This window comes from Phycodurus eques, chromosome 5 (assembly GCF_024500275.1).
Source record: "Phycodurus eques isolate BA_2022a chromosome 5, UOR_Pequ_1.1, whole genome shotgun sequence".
NCBI lineage: Eukaryota > Metazoa > Chordata > Actinopteri > Syngnathiformes > Syngnathidae > Phycodurus > Phycodurus eques.
This window is the reverse complement of record NC_084529.1, coordinates 7493103-7513447: the sequence shown is the minus strand read 5'-3', so window position 1 is coordinate 7513447 and position 20345 is coordinate 7493103. Positions and strand designations below refer to the sequence as shown.

The following is a 20345-nucleotide window of genomic DNA, read 5'->3' as shown; positions in this document are numbered from 1 at the left end:
AACAGTATACATTATATAAAGATTTTTTTGGGGAAAAAACACAGCAGCTTAGAAGACATTGCATGTCTCAAGGGGAAAACCCCTTGTCTTGTGCCCACAGGTGCCATGAGGGATTTGGGGTTTTGTGAAAATAATTCTCATTTGAGGTCCTCCATGTCAATGCCGTAAATCAAACATACCATTTTCTAGAGTTCCTGCCAGTCTTTGGCCCTGAGAATCATCATTACTTTTTCTTCCCTTATAGCTCCCCTGCTTATGGCTTTGGATCTTTTTCTTTAGATTATGGGGTCTGTTTCCCTTGCTTCAGCCTGCATCTCTTGTAGAAGGCTGCAATATCAGTCTTTTGGATTACAAATTCCACAGCGATAGTTGATATTAATGAAATGGTGGATTAGCATTCGGGAACTAGTACTTTTAATGGCACCTTTTTTGTGTGGAAATCAGATAAGTAGTTAGTTGAAAACCATTATAATGATGAGCATATAATTTAATTGAAGTACTGAATAATATTAACTTTAATTTGAGCATAACATCATAGAAGGCAAAAGGCACTTTGCTGAACCATGTTGGCATTCAAATGTTCCTGAGTATGCTGTTGAGGATTTGTTTTTGCCTTCCTCGACAACACCACATCAACAGGTACTACAACACACACACACACACACACACACACAGACGCACACACACACACACACACACACACACACACACACGCTGACGTCATGCAGCTCTCAACAGGCTGTTGTTATGGTAACCCAGTCACCAGTCTTTGGTAACTGTACAGTACTAATGTGACTGTGCTGATGGAACACGGGTTTGGGTTGGCTGTCACAAATTGTAATGTTTGCTGCTATATGATGAGCAAACACAAAAGTATGTGAGTGCAGATACAATAGTGATACTTCACAGTGAAAAGCTGCAGGTTTTTCCTCTTCTTGGACTTTCTTGGGAATTTATCCATTTGGTTCAATCAGTAGTCACATTAACAGCAAAGTAAACTGTGCTGTGTACATATCAGGATGATAAAAACAGCTCCTGTTCTACTCAAGTTGCTAGATAATCTCCCCAAAGACTGTATAATGTATATTAATAAGCAGTCTCCAGCATTCAATCAAACCTTATTTTTAAGCACTTTTCATACAAAAAATGTGCAACACAAAAAGCTTTACAATTAATTTAAATGTAAAAATAAACCAAACCTGACCTAGTAAATAAGGCCCATAGGGTTAAAAATAAAAAGACACCCCTTTGCTTTAATGTCATCAGCTGTGTTTTTGCTTTGACATGGGAACTGATTATTTCTTCAATCGTTGTGATGGGGTTATCTAGGATTTGGTCAGACTTGGTTTGGATTGGTAGGCCAGTCATTCACATGGTACATATAGAGACAGACAACCATTCACACTCACACTTACACCATCACTGAATGGAACCTGAACCCAAGAAGCATGCACGCATGTCAGACGCACATATACCACTACACTATCAGTGACTTTCATCCAGTTTCCACATTAATTATTCTGTTCAGGGTCATGGGGAGCCTGAGCCTATCCCAGCTGACTCCGGGCGAAAGGAGAACAACAACGCAAAAGAAAATACCTGAAGAATTTAAGTTTAAACTCCAGTATATGGAAGTGAGTTAAAACAAAACAATGTAATAACATTTTTAGGTGCTTGGTTCGACTTAACCTTATATTAAAGAGTGATGGAGTACAAAACGTCGTCACGTCCGGTTGAATGAATGCTGCTCGGCTCTTCTGCCCACGCTCTGCTGGACACGCTGCTGCCCACCGTCTTCTTTTAAGTTTTCTTTTAGTTCGTTTTAAGGTTTTAAACTTGTTTTAAACTTTTGTAGCACGATCACACTTGATTTTAAGGAATTGATCCGAGCAGCCTTGTGGAAGACATCAGTCTTCACTCCTCTTCGGTTTTGTCTCTGAGATTTTTGTATTTTTTACAAGCATGTGGACTACCAGAGTGCAAGGGTGGTCAACATCTGGTCACTCACAACCAAGGGATATATCATCGAGGATCTCCTCCTTGACCATAAGCTGGACTTTTTCTGCATAACAGAAATGTGGCAATCGCCAAATGAACTCAGCCAGGGTTTGTTTATGTTTGGAAACCTCGAGCCTCTGGTCACGATGATCTATTATAAAAAGTGAAAGGTTTCGCTGCTCTCCACGCCTGTTGTCCCCATGTTTAAATCAACAGGTACTATATACAATCAACGGACCCATTTCCACCATCATTGTTGTTATTTGCCGGCCACCTGAACACAAAACAAATATTTTTTTTATCTGACTTTGCTGCCTATATGTCCCATCTGTCTTCACTTTTTCCCAACATACTGTTTGGCGATTTTAATATTTATTTATTTATTTATGGTAACACAATTTCCAGCGAGTTCTCATCTTGTCTCAATAACTTTGGTCTTCAGCAATTAATTAGCTTTCCCACGCAGAAGCAGCGGAACTGGGGGCATGTGGCCTTCACTTTTATAAATAAAAATAAAATTAAAACAAAGTACAGTGCAAGTAAGATCTCTTTTCTCATGATCTAAAAAGCATGAGGAAAAAATAAGAGACTTAAAAACATTCACACTTGGAGCTGACGTCACTTCTGTTTGTGTGCAGCATAGCAGCTAAATGCTGCTTCACCATGTTTGCTTTGGACTCTGCGCTCCAGTATTTGACCTGAGTCTGTCGATCTCAGAGCCCTACTGGGTTTCTATACCATTAGACCAGCAGCACAACTTTAAAAGCTATTCTAAAGCTACCCTGGAGCCAGTGTAGAGACTTTAGAATTAAGTACTATGTTCTAACCTCTTTGTTCTGGTCACAGCCCGATGTAGCGGACATGCTCCCCGCAAATGGAGATGCCACAGTGGGTCCCCACGGTTTGATAAACTGCAGCCTTTGAAGCCGCCCTCCTGTGAGACTCCCACAACAAGATGCTTTGGACTCTAAAGTAATTTGAAGGTCCCCTTGAAATCTTGGTTTACAGTCATCAAAGAGTCCTTTCTGCGTTTGAACTCACAACAGGCCAAAAGGGACTGATCGACGATGGGATGCAAATACAGCAACAAACTATTTGGTTAATATCCAAGCGTGTGCGCAAGGCGCCACCCTCAGGCGTCGAGAGGAACATGCAAAGTCGACCGCACGGACTCTCATTTGATGTTTAACCAAGGAAAATTGTCTGTTTTGATAATTTACGAACACTGCAGAATTATTCCAAATGTATGCCTTGATGTCTGCGATTGGCTGGGAACCAGTTCAGGGTGTACACCGCCTCCTGCCCGATGATAGCTGAGATAGGCTCCAGCACGCCCGCGACCCTAGTGAGGAGAAGCGGTTCGGAAAATGGATGGATGGATGCCTTGATGTCTGTGTCATTATGTCAACTTTACAAACGCAGCTGTGAGATTTTGATAATTGTTTGTCTTGATTTGACTCCCAGTAGCATGAAATGTGATTTGAATCATAAGCAGTTGATTTGCCAAAACTAAAGTATAAACATGCCAGGGGCTTGACTTGTGAGTAAAGAGAGTACCAAGTTGAGGTTATTTTACATTAATATATGATTTTAAACCCATTTTAACAAATTCTAAACCCATTTTATCAAATTTGTAGACAAGATTCAACCTGATGGGTGTGGTCTTCTCCGTCCCTCTTCGACACGCCCCCTGGCGCTCGTGTGTTTCTCTCGTTTTTTTTCCTCCTCTTGTCTTGCTGGCAGCTCGCCAGCCGGGCTGGCCGTGGGCCACCCCTCCCCCTTTTGCCCTCTCTTTATTCGGGCACACGGCTCGGTAACCGCGAAAGCCGGGATAGAACAGACTTGGCTTCCCAGCCTACCACTAGGCGATCAGAGCAGCTACTACGAAGTTACCAAGTACGCTTCCAGCCAAGCGGGATCGCTGTGAAATTGCCAGCGAGCCACACAAAAAAAAAAGGCAGGAAGAGTGACGAAAATATTTTAATTATTCTGATGTTTCTTGAGTCACTGATGGTGTAGTGGTACACTCGCCTGACTTTGGTGCAGGCAGCGTGGGTTCAGTTCCCACTCAGTGACGGTGTGAATGTGGGTGCGAATGGTTGTCCGTGCCTATATGTGCCCTGCGACTGACTGAAGACCAGTTCAGGGTGTCGTCCGCCTTTCGCCCGAAGTCAGCTGGGATAGGCTCCAGCGCCCCGCGACCCTAAACAGGATAAGCGGTGTTGAAAATGGATGGATGGATGATGTTTCTTGAATTTTTTCTTCTTCCACCTCTTTCCTTTTTGTTAGATTTTTCTTCTGCAACCAAATCTCGCCTCACTTCCAGAGCGAGAGACTACCACCCACCAGATTGAGCCTATGGTCGTGAGTAGATGCGGCAAAACATTTGCCAGACCACAACATTAGTGCCTAATAATTTCGGGGAAATTACTAGCTTCAGACAAAACCTCAACCTCTCTCTCTCTCCCGTCCGCACTGGACCCAGTAAACGCTCACGTTTCCAACTTTAATCCAAGACACAATGGTCTATTTCCCTTTTCGTACGCCTATTTTCCTTCTTTTTACCATTATTAGTGTTATTTTCTTTCTTTAGGTAGACCCTCTGTGTGTTTCTCTCTAGATCCCTTGTAGATGTCATTAAATAAACACAGAAATTCCACCCGGTTGTATTTTGTGTGTGTTCTGAGTTTAAATTAGCCTCTGTCATCTAGAACACAAAATTTCATAAAGTGTAGCAACCTTCAGATTACGAGACTGATAAAAAGGTTTCTTGTCACTTTCCCTAAATTTTATCCACATAAAAAGTGACGTGGGTCCCCTTTACAAGACATATTAGTTTGATTTTAACATCCATCCATCCCTTTTCTGAGCCGCATTCTCCTCACTAGAGTCGCGGGCATGCTGGAGCCTATCCCAGGTATCATCGGGCAGGAGGTGGGGTACACCCTGAACTGGTTGCCAGCCAATCGCAGGGCACATACAAACAAACAACCATTCGCACTCACATTCACACCTACGGGCAATTAATCTGCCATGCATGTTTTTGGGATGTGGGAGGAAACCGGAGTGCCCGGAGAAAACCCACACAGGCACGGGGAGAACATGCAAACTCCACACAGGCAGGGCCGGGGATTGAACCACGCTCCTCAGAACTGTGAGGCTGAGGCTCTAACCAGTCGCCCACCGTGCCACCTCGATTTTAAGAATTAAATTAAAAATTACGGTATACCGGAAGTAACGCAAGTGTCACTTCCGGCCTATTCTTTTCTCCGAAATTAATTAAAAAAATTATTTGACTAATATATGCTACACCGAGCTGCAGTATTCTGAATGAGCTGCAGCTGTTTCATGCTCTTTTGGGGGAGTCCAGAAGACTAGTCTAAAAGTCGTCAAGTCTAAAAGCATGGACGAGGTTCTCCTGGTCTGCTTGGCACATGCAAGACTTCACTCTGGATATGTTCTTCAGCTGGTAGAAGGCTGTTTTAATGATTGATTTGAGATGACTCTTCAAAGTCAGGTCGGAATTTATCAGTGCACCAAGGTTTCGGACATGGAGTTTGGTTTTTAAAGAGAGTGACTCATGGTATTTACTAACAGCAATCCTCTTTACTGACAAAAACAATTATTTCAGTTTTGTTGCGGTTTAATTGAAGAACGTTTTAGACAGTGACACAACATCTCAATTGAACTGTAGTCATTTGGAGACACTGTTAGATATAACTGTGTGTCATCTGCATAGATATGATAGTCAACATTAAGGTTATGAAGAATGTGACCCACGGGTAGCATACACAGGTTCAACAGGAGGGTCCAAGAACTGACCCTTGAGGGACTCCATAGGTCATTGCCATTTGATGAGATTGAACACTGCAAAGGTTACGAAAAAACTCCTTTAATTTAAGGGCAATTCCATTCAGTCCTACCCACATTTTCAACCTGTTCAGCAATATATTATGATCTACCGAATCAAAAGCCGCACTGAGATATTTAGACACATCAGATTTGTCTGGATGCCTGCACATGTAGGAATCCTAGGAAATTAATAAGCAAATAATTTTGCAAAGCAGATCAGAAACCATATCAGTGAAGACTTGTTCAGGAAAAGCAGAAGCCAAAGCAATAATTAAAAACTAAACCACATTCTGGCAAAAACAATTGAACAAAGGAAGTACAACACATGTCAAACTCAAGGCCCAAGGCCAAATTCGAACTGCGACAGACACACCACAGAACTGCGACAGGTCCACCTCCTTGCTAAATGAGCTGAATGACTTCTTTGCTCGGTTTGAGGCACACAACAGCAACCCTGCACACAAGACTCCATCCCCTCCTGGTGACCAAGTGCTGACACTGACCCGGGACAGCGTGAAAAGATCTCTCGATAGGATCAACACACGCAACGCCCCAGACAACATACCTGGTCGTGTTCTAATGGACTGTGCAGCTGAACTCAGATGTCTTCACGGACATATTCAACACCTCCTTGAGTCAGGGTGTTGTCCCCCACGTGCTTCAAAGCCACCACCATCATCCCGGTCCCGAAGAAGTCGTCTCCCTCCTGCCGCAATGACTACTGTCCGGTAGGGCGCACTCCCATCCTGATGAAGTTCTTGGAGCGGTCAGTAATGCTCCACGTCAAGTCCTCCCTCCACCCCCACATGGACCCCTTCCAGTTTGTATATTGGTCCAACCGGTCAACCGATGACGCTGTCTCCACCGCCCTCCACTCTGCCCTCACACACCTGGACTCTAAGGACTCATTGTCAGAATGCTGTTCATAGATGTCAGCTCAGCATTCAATACAATCATCCCTCAACAACCGATCTACAAACTGGACCGGCTGGGGCTCAACACTTCGATGTCCAACTGGCTGATGGACTTTCCGACAGGGAGACCGCAGGCAGTACGGGTCGGCAGCAACACATCCAGCACCATGACTGTGAACACGGGGCCCCCTCAAGGTTGTGTGTTGAGCTCCCTCCTCTTCACCCTGCTGACCTATGACTACACACTGACATACAGCTCCAACCTCTTCATCAAGTTTGCGGACGACACAACTGTGGTGGGTCCCATCAGCAACGAGGATGAGACAGACTAAGGGAGTGAGGTGAACCACCTGGCCGGCTGGTGCATGGACAACAATCTCTCCCTGAACATGGACAAAAACAAGGAGATTGTTGTGGACTTCAGGAGAGTGCCCTCCCAGCATGCTCCACTGAGCATCAACGGTGCCGCGGTGGAGAGGGTGCGCTGCACCAAGTTCCTGGGAGTGCACATCACCGAGGACCTCTCCTGGACCAGCAACACCTCAAGACTGGCCAAGAAAGCTCACCAGCGTTTCGACTTCCTGCGCAAGTTGAGAAGAGCCAGAGCCCCCAAACCCCATCATGTGCTCGTTCTACAGAGGGACCAACATCTTGAACAACTGCATCACTGTGTGGTATTGAGCCTGCACCGCATCCTGCCGCAAGACTCTCCATCGCATAGTGAGGGCAGCTGAGAAGATCATTGGAACCTCTCTTCCCTCCCTGCAGGACATTTATAGCACCCGCATCACCTAGCATAGCGGGGGATGCCACCCCTCCATCACACAGCCTCTTCAGTCTGCTGCCATCAGGCAGGAGACGACGGAGTCTGCGGGCCAGGACTAGCCGACTCAAATGCAGTTTTATTCATCAGGCTGTCAGGAATCTGGATTCTCTGCCCGCTCTGCCCCCTCTACCTCTTCTGTCCTTTGCCCACCTGAACTCTGAACTCTGACGCCCCGTAAACAAGCAATTTTTGCATACCAAACCCCTTTTTACAGTAACTACAACAACAGCTGAACAAACTATTATCCTTGAATTCTGATTTCAAAACCAGTTATCCATCAATTTGTTGTGTTTATGTAATAATATGAGGAGGCGATGAAACATTTATATGGATTAAATGGCCTTCTGATAGAAACCGGAATGACACTGTGGCCCGCAATAAAAATGAGTTTGACAACCCTGACTTAGTACAAGGAGAGATTTGCACTTAACCCTTTAGTGGGAGAAACAGGACAAGAAGAAGAACATAATGGATTCAATAAAACCCTTTTTACCATGGGAAAATATCAAAATAGGAATGATGTAACAAGAATGAAATTGATTCAATATATACAGTATGTATGAAATGTAAAAATATGAGGGAGGAGCAAGTTAAAGAGAATGCAGGAGAGACATCAATAGAAGAATCGTGAGAAAACAAGCAAAACATAAAATATGAATATAAAATCATTCAACATTAATAAAAGAAAAAGAACAAAAGACATTGAAAGCTATTTTACTTATTTTATGCAATTTGTACTTTTTAATGGAAATTAACTGCTTAGTCCGTACGCCATAGCAGTCATTATTCCAGAGCCATGGTTGGCGGAAATCCAGTAATACAGTTGGCAACGACCGGTAAATCACAACGAAGAAGAACTGTCTCTGATCATTGTTGAATGTCGCATGGCCTGTCTTCTCTGGTGGTGAGCCTGTCCTCAGTGTTCTTCGTTTTCTGAGTTTCTCATATTTGAACTTGTTCATAATTTTTTTAAATTCTTGATTACAGTTTGCCTTATTCCACTAAATGTGATTTTTAAGATTCCCCTGCTCTCCTGCCTTGACTTGCCTACTACCGTGCACTTGGGTCCTTCTACCTTTTTGCTTCCACCACACCACAACAAATCCTCCCATGACACTTTAAATCTTGTATCTGCTTCATCATTTCTTGGTATATAAGAGTTGTAGTTGCAGTTATATAACATTGTTTGTGAACACCTATAATGCCATCACTATAACACACAATGGACTCATTGTGGCAGTTCAATCAAGACTAGTTAACATTGCTTCTTTCACTGAAAAAAAAAGTGTTTTAATACTTAAACTGCTACAACTCAACTCAGCTCTTTATATACAGTAACTCTAACGAAAATCTCAGCTGTAAAAAAGTGCTGTGCATAAAACATAAAAGACAATATTTAATATAATAATACAATCACAAATAACTAAACAATAAATTGTTTTCCAAATTAAATATACAAGACCTCCCTTTACATTGGCATTCAGCATATTTGAGGTGCAGAGTTGTAAACCCTCTTGCACATATTGTGCAAAGCTGTTAGTAGATGAGAGAGAGGAGCAAAATTTAAATATCCGACCATTATGAGGGCACCCAGATCATAGATGTCGATGACCAGGACACGAAAATTCTAAACCCGCGATCACAGCAGAAAACAGTCCATAAAAGGTTTACACGGCACACAGAGAACATTAAGTGATAAAAAAGGGTGGAAAAGTACAAATTAATGAAAAAATTAGCAGAGCTGTTTTAACAGGCTGCCAATTCTTTGATCAACGTTTTATACGTTTTATAGTGACAAAACGTCTATCATAAGATCCAAAGAGATCCAAAGCTAATATATGGGGATTGACTGATTGATGAAACAAATACAGTACAAACCTGGTTTAAAAGTAGGACAAGGTGTCTGCCATGGGAGAAATACAGGGTGCACATTAGATAGTGGACGTTTTTTAAAAAGTTATTCGCAGATCTAACTTTTGTTTTTGATTTTCATACTTTTTCCTGTCACCTCAGTCAGATTTCCTATTACATTTCTTGTTACTCATCCTGTGGCAACCATTTGGCCTTGTATAGTAAAATAAGATCTTCTGCAGCAATGCCCTTGAGACTTGCCTGAGCGAAGAAGGCTTCTAAGATCCCCTGCTATGATTACAGCACGTGTTCTATAAAGAGTTACTGAAGCTGGCCTGTTTGTCCAGGATGTGTTGGTGCAGAAACGCCACTCGTTCTCCAAATAACCCACTTTTTTTGCCCATTCATTTGCTCGCAGCTATGATGATTCTGGTTTAGCTCTAGATATGACTCTAGATAAATGGATTTGTTAAATGCAGCAACTTTCTTGGCCATCTTTTTACCAGGGGTCCATCAGAAGATGCATCTTCTCCACCTGCCTTCTATTTTCATCAACCTTCTTTTAATCTTTTGTATATAAAGACTGTGTCCAAGAAATAGTATATTTGTATGCTATGTATATTGTATTATTATACCATATTACAATCAAATAATGGCTATGGGTATTTACTGTATGTATTTACTCATCATTTAATGTATAAGTCTATTTGAGAGGAGACCTTTACAGTATTTACATTCCTTCAAGCGTGGCCTCCCTGGAGACTGCTTTGGTCAACATAATTGCTCTTTCCATGTTACAAAGGGAATTAAATGTGTCACACATTAGGAGTGTTAGGAAGATTACTTTGGAAATGCAGTTGTTACAAGTACAAGTTAACCTATTGAAAATGTAATTGTAGTGTAACTATTTCAATTACTTTCTCAAAGGAATATAAGTAATTACATTTGATGACATTTTGATTACTTTTAGAGAAATAATAATCTGATAACAAAACATGGTGAAATGTAAATACAAAAAAAATGTGTTTGCAGCGTTATAAGTGTACAGCATGTGGAAAACAGGATACTGTAGTGACCTACAAGAGGGAGACAGGGATGTGTATCTTCAAGGGAGGGGCGGGAGATGAAAGGTCAACGGGATTTGTTGGCTTCAACTGGGGTAGTTGGCTGTTTGATGTAAAAACACTCAGTTTGTATGTGGAGAGAAAGTGACATGACTGGTTCTTGTCTCATCATCCTATTTCTCACAATACCATGTCGACCTAATGACAAATGTGCAAATGTTAGACATTGCTTCATATGACAAACCAGATAAGTGAATATTCCATAAAGAAGTCAAAAATTATAAAAATGAAACTGTTCAAAAGTCAGTGTTCGCTTATGTGTTCAAAAGTGGAACAATGAGTCTCACCTTTTCAAAATCTCAGATACACTAACAAATTGCACAGACTGCAGCAGAATCGCACATGACTAGAGCGAGCCAATCATAAGCATCAGCTTTAGAAGGAGTAAGTGATATAAAAAAAAATAATCTGAGCTTTCATGGCTGTTTTTCAAATGTAACTATTTTTAATCATGGAAAGTTCCAAAAGCAACTGTAATTTAACATTTAACAACATTTTCCCCAAGTAATGTAATTACTTGGGGAAATTGCATACATTTTGTAAATAAATTACATAATTACTTTCATGGCTCTGTTCATCAGTTGTTTTTGTTTGTGTTGCAGTGTCTGGGTTGAGCGATGGTGAGCAGTGACATCGGCGACACAGTTGTCGCGAATTGTAATCAGCACCCTTTTTAGGTGCCGCCGTGATAGTGTGTGGGTGATGGAATATTGACTCGTTTACGTCCATCTACGCCGCTGATGTTTTGCTCTGTTTGTATACTTGCCCGTATGTTTTTGTCCTGTGTTCTTACTGTTTTGCCGACTAAAAGTAAGTACAACAAGAGTCCCTAAGACTTTCGCGTTGTTTACTTTTTACTCTGGGAATCTTGTTCTTTTGCTGTGACACCATCCAACCAGCATCTTAGTTTACACAACTAGTAGTTTGTTTATTCATTACACTGACCTTTTGTCGTGTCTCCTTATGTTATTTGTTTTTTGATACTCTCTTGTCACGCGTGTCTATTGGTTTTGAACTTTACGCCCTTCCGTGCTTCTTTTGTTTGATTAAAATTTATTTTTGGACATTTTGTCTGATTACATTTTTGGGATCTGCATTTCACGGCACAGCTGTCCCTGACAGAATATTCCGACCAAATGGATTCCACAAACTGGGACTCTTTTCCCCATGCCTTAACAAATCAAGGACAATTGGTGTGAAAACACGAACAATCATTAAATACGCTCAGGGAGTCTGCTACAATGTTAACGACCCATTTTAGTATGCTAAATTCTTGGGATGATCAGGTGTGTGCGCACGGATCACCTCCGGTTCTAATAGAAGCACCTACCAACGTGGCACCTGTGGCCCCGAAACTTAGCTCCCAAATCCACTTTGTTATGCTGGGGATAACATGCAGGCAATTTATTTATCAACATCCATCTATCCATTTTCTGAGCCGCTTCTCCTCACTAGGGTCGCGGGCGTGCTGGAGCCTATCCCAGCTGTCATCGGGCAGGAGGCAGGGTACACCCTGAACTGGTTGCCAGCCAATCGCAGGGCACATAGAAACAAACAACCATTCGCACTCACAGTCATGCCTACGGGCAATTTAGAGTCTCCAATTAATGCATGTTTTTGGGATGTGGGAGGAAACCGGAGTGCCCGGAGAAAACCCACGCAGGCACGGGGAGAACATGCAAACTCCACACAGGCGGGGCCGGGGATCGAACCCGGGTCCTCAGACCTGTGAGGCTGACGCGCTAACCAGTCGTCCACCGTGCCGCCTATTTATCAACATACTCTAGTATTTGACCAACAGCCTATCATGTTTGCCCAGGATAAGGCTAAGGTTGCACTGATGATGAGTCTACTTACGGGTCAGACGGCAGCTTGGGCGATGGCAGCAAGCAGCGTCAATCCAGCATTTCATTATTCCTTTCCGGCATTCGAAGCTGAACAGGGGGGACTTATCAGTCGCCTACATTATGTTCTGCATCTTGGCAGCGTAGAGTAGATTTGACGACATTGCGTTGAGTGGCATCTTTTGTCGTGGAATCAGTCCTTCAGTCAAAGATGAGTTGGCTGCTTGGGACGAGACCACTAATTTGGAGGAGTTGATCGGATTAGCCATTAGACTGGACAATCGGTTGAGGGAACGTCAACGCGAGTGGGTGGGGTTACAGAGGAGTTTTTATTTAAACATTTTTTTTTTTAGATCCGGGACATTCTTCATCCGGCAGGGATGACGCCGCCTGCGTTCCACATCCACCCCATTGTCGACGAAAGAGCCAGCCTTGGCCGTGGAGGAGCCGCTGTAACTCGGCGGAATTCGACTAACGGAGACAGAACGTCTGGGTCATATCAGATACAGGAGTGGGGGAGGTCCTGTCCCAGAGGTCCCCATTGGACCGGAGACTATGCCCCTGCGCCTTCTTCTCTAGGCGCCTTAGCCTAGCAGAGGCCAATTATTATGTGGGCAATAGAGAGCTCCTAGCCCTTGTCCTGGTGCTAGACATTTTGTCTCGAGGCAATTTTGGGCATCTGAATTTTACGGCACAGCCGTCCCTGACAATTACAAAATTACATAATCTTGTTACATGTAATTATTTGCTCCCAACACTGCTCATTAGGAGTTTCTATTGCAGTTTATTTTATTTTTGCTCTGTTTAAGAATGTGAAAATGTGAAACAACCAAAAAACAAGTAAATGGAGGAATTGGATACATAGTATGCTGGTGGGGCACTTATCTCTACACTCTCTATGTTACTGCTTAATTATCCGATTCTAAGTACTCGCATTACAGTTAAAAAAGTGGTTAGGGACGCAAAGGAACAAGGGAGTTTTGAATGGCATCTTTCCTTGTTTGATATAAATCATCATCACTCCTATCTCTTTAAGCAACTTGATTAATAGACTATTATTGCAAAACAATCCTGGTCACTCAGACCTGCCCACTGCAAAGCAGAGTTCTACTTATTACATTCACATTTAGTGTATTATAATCGTTACTCACAATTACCCAATAGCCCTTTGGGCAGCAATCCCTACAGGCTCAGGTCTGGCAAAGCTTAATGTGTGCCTTTGTGAATCCCTACTGCCTGTGTCTACTTTTGGATGAATGTGCATGCAGAGCTGATGTTTGTTCTGCGTAATCCAAAGTAATCAGTGTGTAGTGAAGCTATACGTCACATGGATGTCAGTTGATCATCTGTCTCTGTGTTAAAAACCAGGACAGGAGGCACCCATCTGGTTTGATGCAGCTGCATCTGGTTTAATGATTATCATAGAAGACATTGTTGATTAGCATGGAGTTTATGCAAAATACAAAATTTACATGTTGAGCGTTTTATACAGCTACACAATGAGAAATAAATGACACCCAAATGTATAGTATATGAATAGATTGAGTGGTCTTAAAACATGTTTAATTGGCGTTATTGACATATTTTCAGCCCAGTTCATCAATATTTCTTTTATAATATTCTGTTCTTTTCTGTTTTATCACTAGAAACTATGAGAACCATTATTTCAAAATCTGTACATCGTGTACATTTGGTGAATTTGACATTTTTAGACAGTGATATACAAAAGAAAACTTTAAAATAACAATTTGTAAGTAGAGACCATACTGGACATACAGTATCTCTTGCTAAGAGTGAAGCGGCTACATTAGGCTAATGATTTTCATGTATTTCTTTTTTTATCTGGCCTACAAGCTCAGACAGTTGCCTCCCCCTCGCTCCATAACACACACACACACACAAAACCTTCATTCACACATGTACACCATCAATTACTTTCACCGAAGGCATGGACCCAGACACAGTTTTTACACTCGGCACATTAGTCCATCAATACATGACTTCCATTGAATTTGTACGCAAGTATTAACATGTACACACAGTAAGTCAGCCCTAACACGCTCACACTTACATATGCACTAATTACAGTCACAGTGATCCCTTTGCTCTCAGGACTGGCAGTAGCAGAGTCAGTATAGATTCATTATTATTGATTTGGTCTACATTTTGTTACAACTGACAACCGCCTGCTGTGAAAACACAACCACACAGGAGTTTACTACTTCATAAACCATGCATGCAAATATAGTACCGCCCCCCCCCTCCCTCACACACACACACACAACTACATAAAGCACATACAATCTGCGTCAGAAAGGTTCCAGGATTTGTGTCATAAAAAATATATTCCAAACCCAAACTAGAAAATATGCATTATACCGTTCATTGTAGGCCAGACAATCAACCAGCACATCTAAAAAGAGATCCTGCGGCGTTTGTTAAAAGAGGTGAGCGTTGTGGCAGAAAAAACTCCTGGCTGCTTCACATGACAACGCACCTGCTCACAATGTCCTGAGTATTAATGTAGTAGTATTAATGCTGTAAATGTATGCTCTCTCTGGTTTAAGTCTGTAGGTTGACTAGGCTAGTCTAAAAGCTCCACTTCTTTCCCCTGACGGACTTCTTGGTTGTTTTGGAAATGCGTTTTGGGTCATTATCTTGCTGCATGATGAATGATTTCCCAATCAGTTTGGTTGTATCTTTCTAAAAAATGCCAAACAAAATGTTTCTGTAGCCTTCGGGGTTTATTTTGCTGCTGCTGTGAGCTTGTCTCAGAAGAAGCCGTAAAGCCCAAGCCATGACATTACCTCGTCTGAATCTCACACAGGAGGTTGTAGGTATGGGGTCGTGAGTACATCCATTCTTTCTCAAAGCTTCAGCCATTCCTCCACTTTGGTAAAGGTTTATCTTTGTATCACCAGTGCAATATTTTTTAGGCTCATCTCAGCACATTTTCCAAACCAGTCCAATTGAACTTTGTTTGTTAAGCACTTTAAAAGCAATCAACCTACCACTCATGCTTTTGGGATGTGTCAAGAAACCGGATTACCTGGAGAAAACTCATGCAGGCACGGGGACGGGATTTGAACCACGGTCCTCAGAACTGTGAGGCAGATGTGCTCATCAGTTGACCACCGTGCCGCCTAATAAAATACAAAAATGTGTAATTAAATAAACTTAAGACAATGAAATAAAGATAAAATAGTCAACATCTCAATGGGCCAAGAAGAAGAGATGAGTTTTGAGAAGTGATTTAAAAATAGGCACGGTGAGCAACTGGTTAGCACATCAGCCTCACAGTTCTGGGGACTGGGGGACCTGCCTGTGTGGAGTTTGCATGTTCTCCCCGTGCCGGGATGGGTTTTCTCCGGGCACTCCGGTTTCCTCCCACATCCCAAAAACATGCGTGGTAGTTCGATTGAAGACTCTAAACGTACAGTAAATTTTGGCAAATTTTAGCCTGTTCTTCCTTTTCGTCATCCTCTGAGCGGTTTGCATCATCTAGTCTAGCATCTGTTTATTTATCTTCATGAGTGAAGTTCCTGGCCTCTGAATGTTGTTCTTGATATCCCTAACAGATGTTTGATGGTCTTTATTTCCAGCCCTTGAAATGTTTCTGTCATCAAGAGTTGTTGTTCCCCTTTGTATATCTGTCGACAGTGGCTCTGATTTATCTTCTCTCAGCTTCATAATTGCTTGTTTGTCACCCAACAGCCCTCCAGTTTCTCTGTTGGTTACACCTCTAACTGGGATAAATGTCTTCACACGCAAAACCCAAAACTGAAACCGAACATAGACATTCAGCGCTATTAATTGTGTGAATAACACTGGTCAAAAATCCAATTTATTGTCTAAGATTTTTTTAGCTGATGGCCAATTTTGATGTGCGGAATCCAAATCTCGCATTGGTTTTGCTCAATCAGCTAAACTTCTTGAACTATGGCCACATGTTTTTTTTTTTACATTATTGTTTTCATGTACAGGTATTTTCGGTTAATATGAGGGGTTCTCACCACCATCAGTTGGAAGGTTGTGGGGAATATATATATAAATATATATATTTATACTGTGAGTCCCGGAATGCACATGTCTGGAAACAATGAGTTCCAGCCCTGAAACAATGAGTCCCTGCAATTTATCATAACGGAACACAGGTATAGTAATCCTACGCTATATCACGGTTCCTGCTTCGCTGTCCCCCCCGTCTCTCTCTCTCTCTCTCCCTCCCTCTCCCTCTCTCCCTCTCTCTCTCTCTCTCTCTCTCTCTTTCTCTCTCTCTCTCTCTATATATATTTTTTTCACAATATTTCTGCGTGATTCATTGCGCTCTCTCTCAATATATGATGTTTAGTTTTGTTAGAGCTGGGTGACGGCCGAAGGCAGGGAGCTTGGCGGTCTGATCCGCTACAGGCTACAGAAACCAGCTATAGGGATGTGCAATGTCACCTCTTTGGCAGGGAAGGAGCCCAAGCTGGTGTGCGAGGTTGAGAAGTTCCGACTAGATATAGTTGGCCTCACCTCCACACACAGTTTGGGCTCCGGTACCAGTCATCTTGAGGAGGGTTGGACTCTTTTCCACTCTGGAGTTGCCCACGCTGGGACGCGCCAAGCAGGTGTGGGCATACTTATTGCCCCCCGTCTCGGTACCTCTACATAGACGAGAGGGTAGCCTCCCTCTGCCTTTGGGTGGGTGGAAGGGTCCTGACTATTGTTTGTGCCTATGCACCAAACAGCAGTTAAAAGTTCCATGCTTTTTTGAGCGGGGTGCTCGGAGGGGGTGCTGGAGAGCGCTCCCGCTGTGGACTCCCTCGTTCTGCTGGGGGACTTCAACGCTCACATGGGCAATGACAGTGGGGTGTGAGTGGTAGGAATGTCACTCCCTGATATGGGCTGCGTGGTCCCCGTATGACCGGTGTCAGAGTTTGTTCCGCATTGCCGGCAGTCTGAATCGTTTCCAGTGCGAGTTGGACCCCCCCGAGGTTGCTCTTTGTCACCACTTCTGTTCATTACCTTTATGGACAGAATTTCTAGGTGTAGCCACTGTGTTGAGGGACTTCGGTTTGATGATGTCAGTATCACATCGCTGCTTTTGGCAGTTGACATGGTTCTGATGGCTTCATCAAGCTGTGATCTCCAACCCTCGCTGGAATGGTTTGAAGCCGAGTGTGAAGCAGCTGGGATGAAAATCAGCACCTCCAAATCTGAGGCCGTGGTCCTCAGTCGGAAAAGGGTGGAGTGCCCTCTCCGGGTCAGGGAGGACTTCAAGTATGTCGGCGTCTTGTGAGGGAAGAATGGACAGGCAGATAAGTACAGCGCCTGCAGTGATGCATACTCTGTATCAGTCTGATGTGGTGAAGAGGGAGCTGTGCCGAAAGGCGAAGCTCTTCATTTACCGGTCGATCTATGTTCCTTCTCTTACAAATGGTCACGAGCTGTGGGTCGTGACCGAAAGAACAAGATCACAGATACAAGCGGCCAAAAGTAGTTTCCTCCGTAGGTTGTCCGGGGAGAGAAGAGATTGGGTGAGAAGCTCGGTCATCTGGGAGGGGCTCAGAGTTGAGCTCGCCGTCAGAAAACGCTTACTATGCTAGTGCCTGCATTTGAAAAGAACACACACGCGTACGCGCGCACACAGGCACTCACATGTGCGCGAGCACACACACACACACACACACACACAGACACAGGCATACGGGCAATCAGAGGGAGGATGGGGGGTGGAGGGTGTGGGGGGGGGTCCTGTCCTGCGCCTCACTATGTCTGATTGGTTCAGAGGCCAGATGGGTTTCATTTGTCTGCCTCTTTTTGCATTTCTTCCTCAAATGGCTGGATGTACAGGTGGACCACTCTCTTCTTTTTTTAGCCACACCATTCTGAAATTAGGGCACATATGAGATCCTGTATTTGGACTTCAGCTCTGCGTTCAACACAATCATCCCCGATCGCCTGCCATCTGCCAATGGATTTCCAGCTTCCTGACAGCCAGGACACATCAGGTGAGGCTGGGGGACACCACCTCATCCACATGCACCATCAGCACCGGGGCGTCCCAAGGATGTGTCTTCTCTCCGCTGCTCTTCTCGCTCTACATGAACAACTGCACCTCAACGCAGCCAGCTGTCAAACAGCTGAATTTTGCAGATGGCACCACAGTCATCAGCCTCATCAAAGACGGTGATGACTGCGTATCGACAGGAAGTGGAACAGCTGGCGCTTTGGTGTGGCTGACACAACATGGAGCTGAACATGCTCAAGACTGTAAAGATGATCGTGGACTTCAGGAAGCATCCTTCGCCACAGCTGCCTCTCACGCTGACTAACTGCCCTGTGTCAACCGTCGAAACCTTCATGTTGCTGGGAATTACAGTCTTTCAGGACCTGAAGTTGGAGACCAACATCAACTTCATCCTCAAAAAGGCCCAGCACAGGATGTACTTCCTGTGGCTTCTGAGGAAGCACGGCCTGCCACAGGAGCTGCTGAGGCAGTTCTACACAGCAGTCATTGAAACAGTCCTGTGTACATCCATCACAGTCTGCTTTGGTGCTGCCACAAAAAAGGACAAACTCCGACTGCAATGGACAATCAGGACTGCCGGAAAAATCGTCGTGATCCCCTAGCCACCCTTATGTCATGGTCTGTGTTTTGGTTTGGGTTGTGTTTAGTTTTGTTCCATGTTTTCCTGTGTTCCATGTTTGTCGTGTGCTCATTAGGTTGTCGTGTCCACCTGTTCTCGTCTACTTTGTGTCGACCAATCAGCTCTCTCCAGCCACTCGTGTCTTGTCCAGGTGTTCCCCGTTGTCTCGTCAATTTGTTTGTATTCAGTTCCCTGGTTTCTTTCAGTTCTTGTCGGTTCATTGTCACATGTCTTTACCATGTCATAGTCGCCAGTTGTCTTTATCATTGTGGTATGTCATTGTCAGGTGTCATTTCCCCTATCTATTCCACGTCTTACTCACAGGCCATAGTTTGTTTCCAGTTTTAGATATTCAAGTGTTTGTTTGTTACTTTGGTTTGGTTGTTATCTGTTGTGGGACTTCGTTCAGTTTTGCTTTATCCAATATCCTTGTTTTCCTTTTTTTTGAAGATTAAATATTATTATTTTGAGACTCCCGCACTCCTGCCTTGGTTCCCTGCTTCCCTGCTATTGGGTCCACCATGTTCTTGCCTTGCGTTCCTCGCCTTCGCCCTAACCACGCACGTGACACCTTGAGGACTTGCATGCTACCAGCACTAAGACAGGAGCGTGCAAAATCCCCTTGGATCCTCCACATCCTGGTCACCACCTCTTCAACCTCCTCCCCCCTTGTAGGTGCTATCAAGCAATGCAAACTAAAACCAGCACACATTCCAACCCAAATTGCTAGAGGCTACGTGACTATCCGTAGTGTGTTTTTATGTTTTTACGTCTCAAAACTATTATTGTCAAAATGGCTGTCTAGTCGTTGTGTGTTTTTGACATACAGTACTTAGCAAATAAAGAGGATTCTGATTGCGACCAAATTCGTCACACTCTAGAGCCCTGTCTTGTTAAAAAAACTTTTTGAAACAAAATCACACAGCGGAGTTCCAGCACCACGGCGGAATACTTACATCCCTATAATTAACAGATTCATCTCAGTTTATGCGTCCCTGCTCATGTTTGTGTGTCTCAGAAGCGGGACGCACAACAAATGAGATCCTTGTATATACTGTGTATAAACCTGACCTGAACAAGAAAAACTGATGTAATTTTTGATTCATTTTCAATTCAAAAATTGTCCTAAACGAGTTGAAAAAACAGAGACAATTTACAAAACAAAATTGTAACCCAGCATAATCATTGTAAGAAAGACACACCTGAGCAAGAAAACCTGACAGTAAACAGATGGATTGTTTGGACTGTTAGAGTACATTCATATACAGTACACAGGTTAAAGTAGAAATAACATCTAAAAT

At 43.4% G+C, this 20345-nt stretch overlaps 1 protein-coding gene across 3 annotated transcripts in view; it reads right to left on the bottom strand.

The window, feature by feature from the left end:
• smpd3 (sphingomyelin phosphodiesterase 3) overlaps positions 1-20345 on the bottom strand; it is an 80479-nt gene that overhangs the window by 47092 nt on the left and 13042 nt on the right. Inside the window, exon 1 of one of the 3 annotated variants that reach the window (XM_061677324.1) lies at positions 15459-16009. The exons of the other annotated variants lie outside the window; for them this stretch is intronic. The gene's annotated coding sequence lies outside the window, so the exon portion shown is untranslated. Of the gene's footprint in view, positions 1-15458; positions 16010-20345 lie in introns of those variants that run through there. 3 annotated transcript variants of the gene reach the window in all.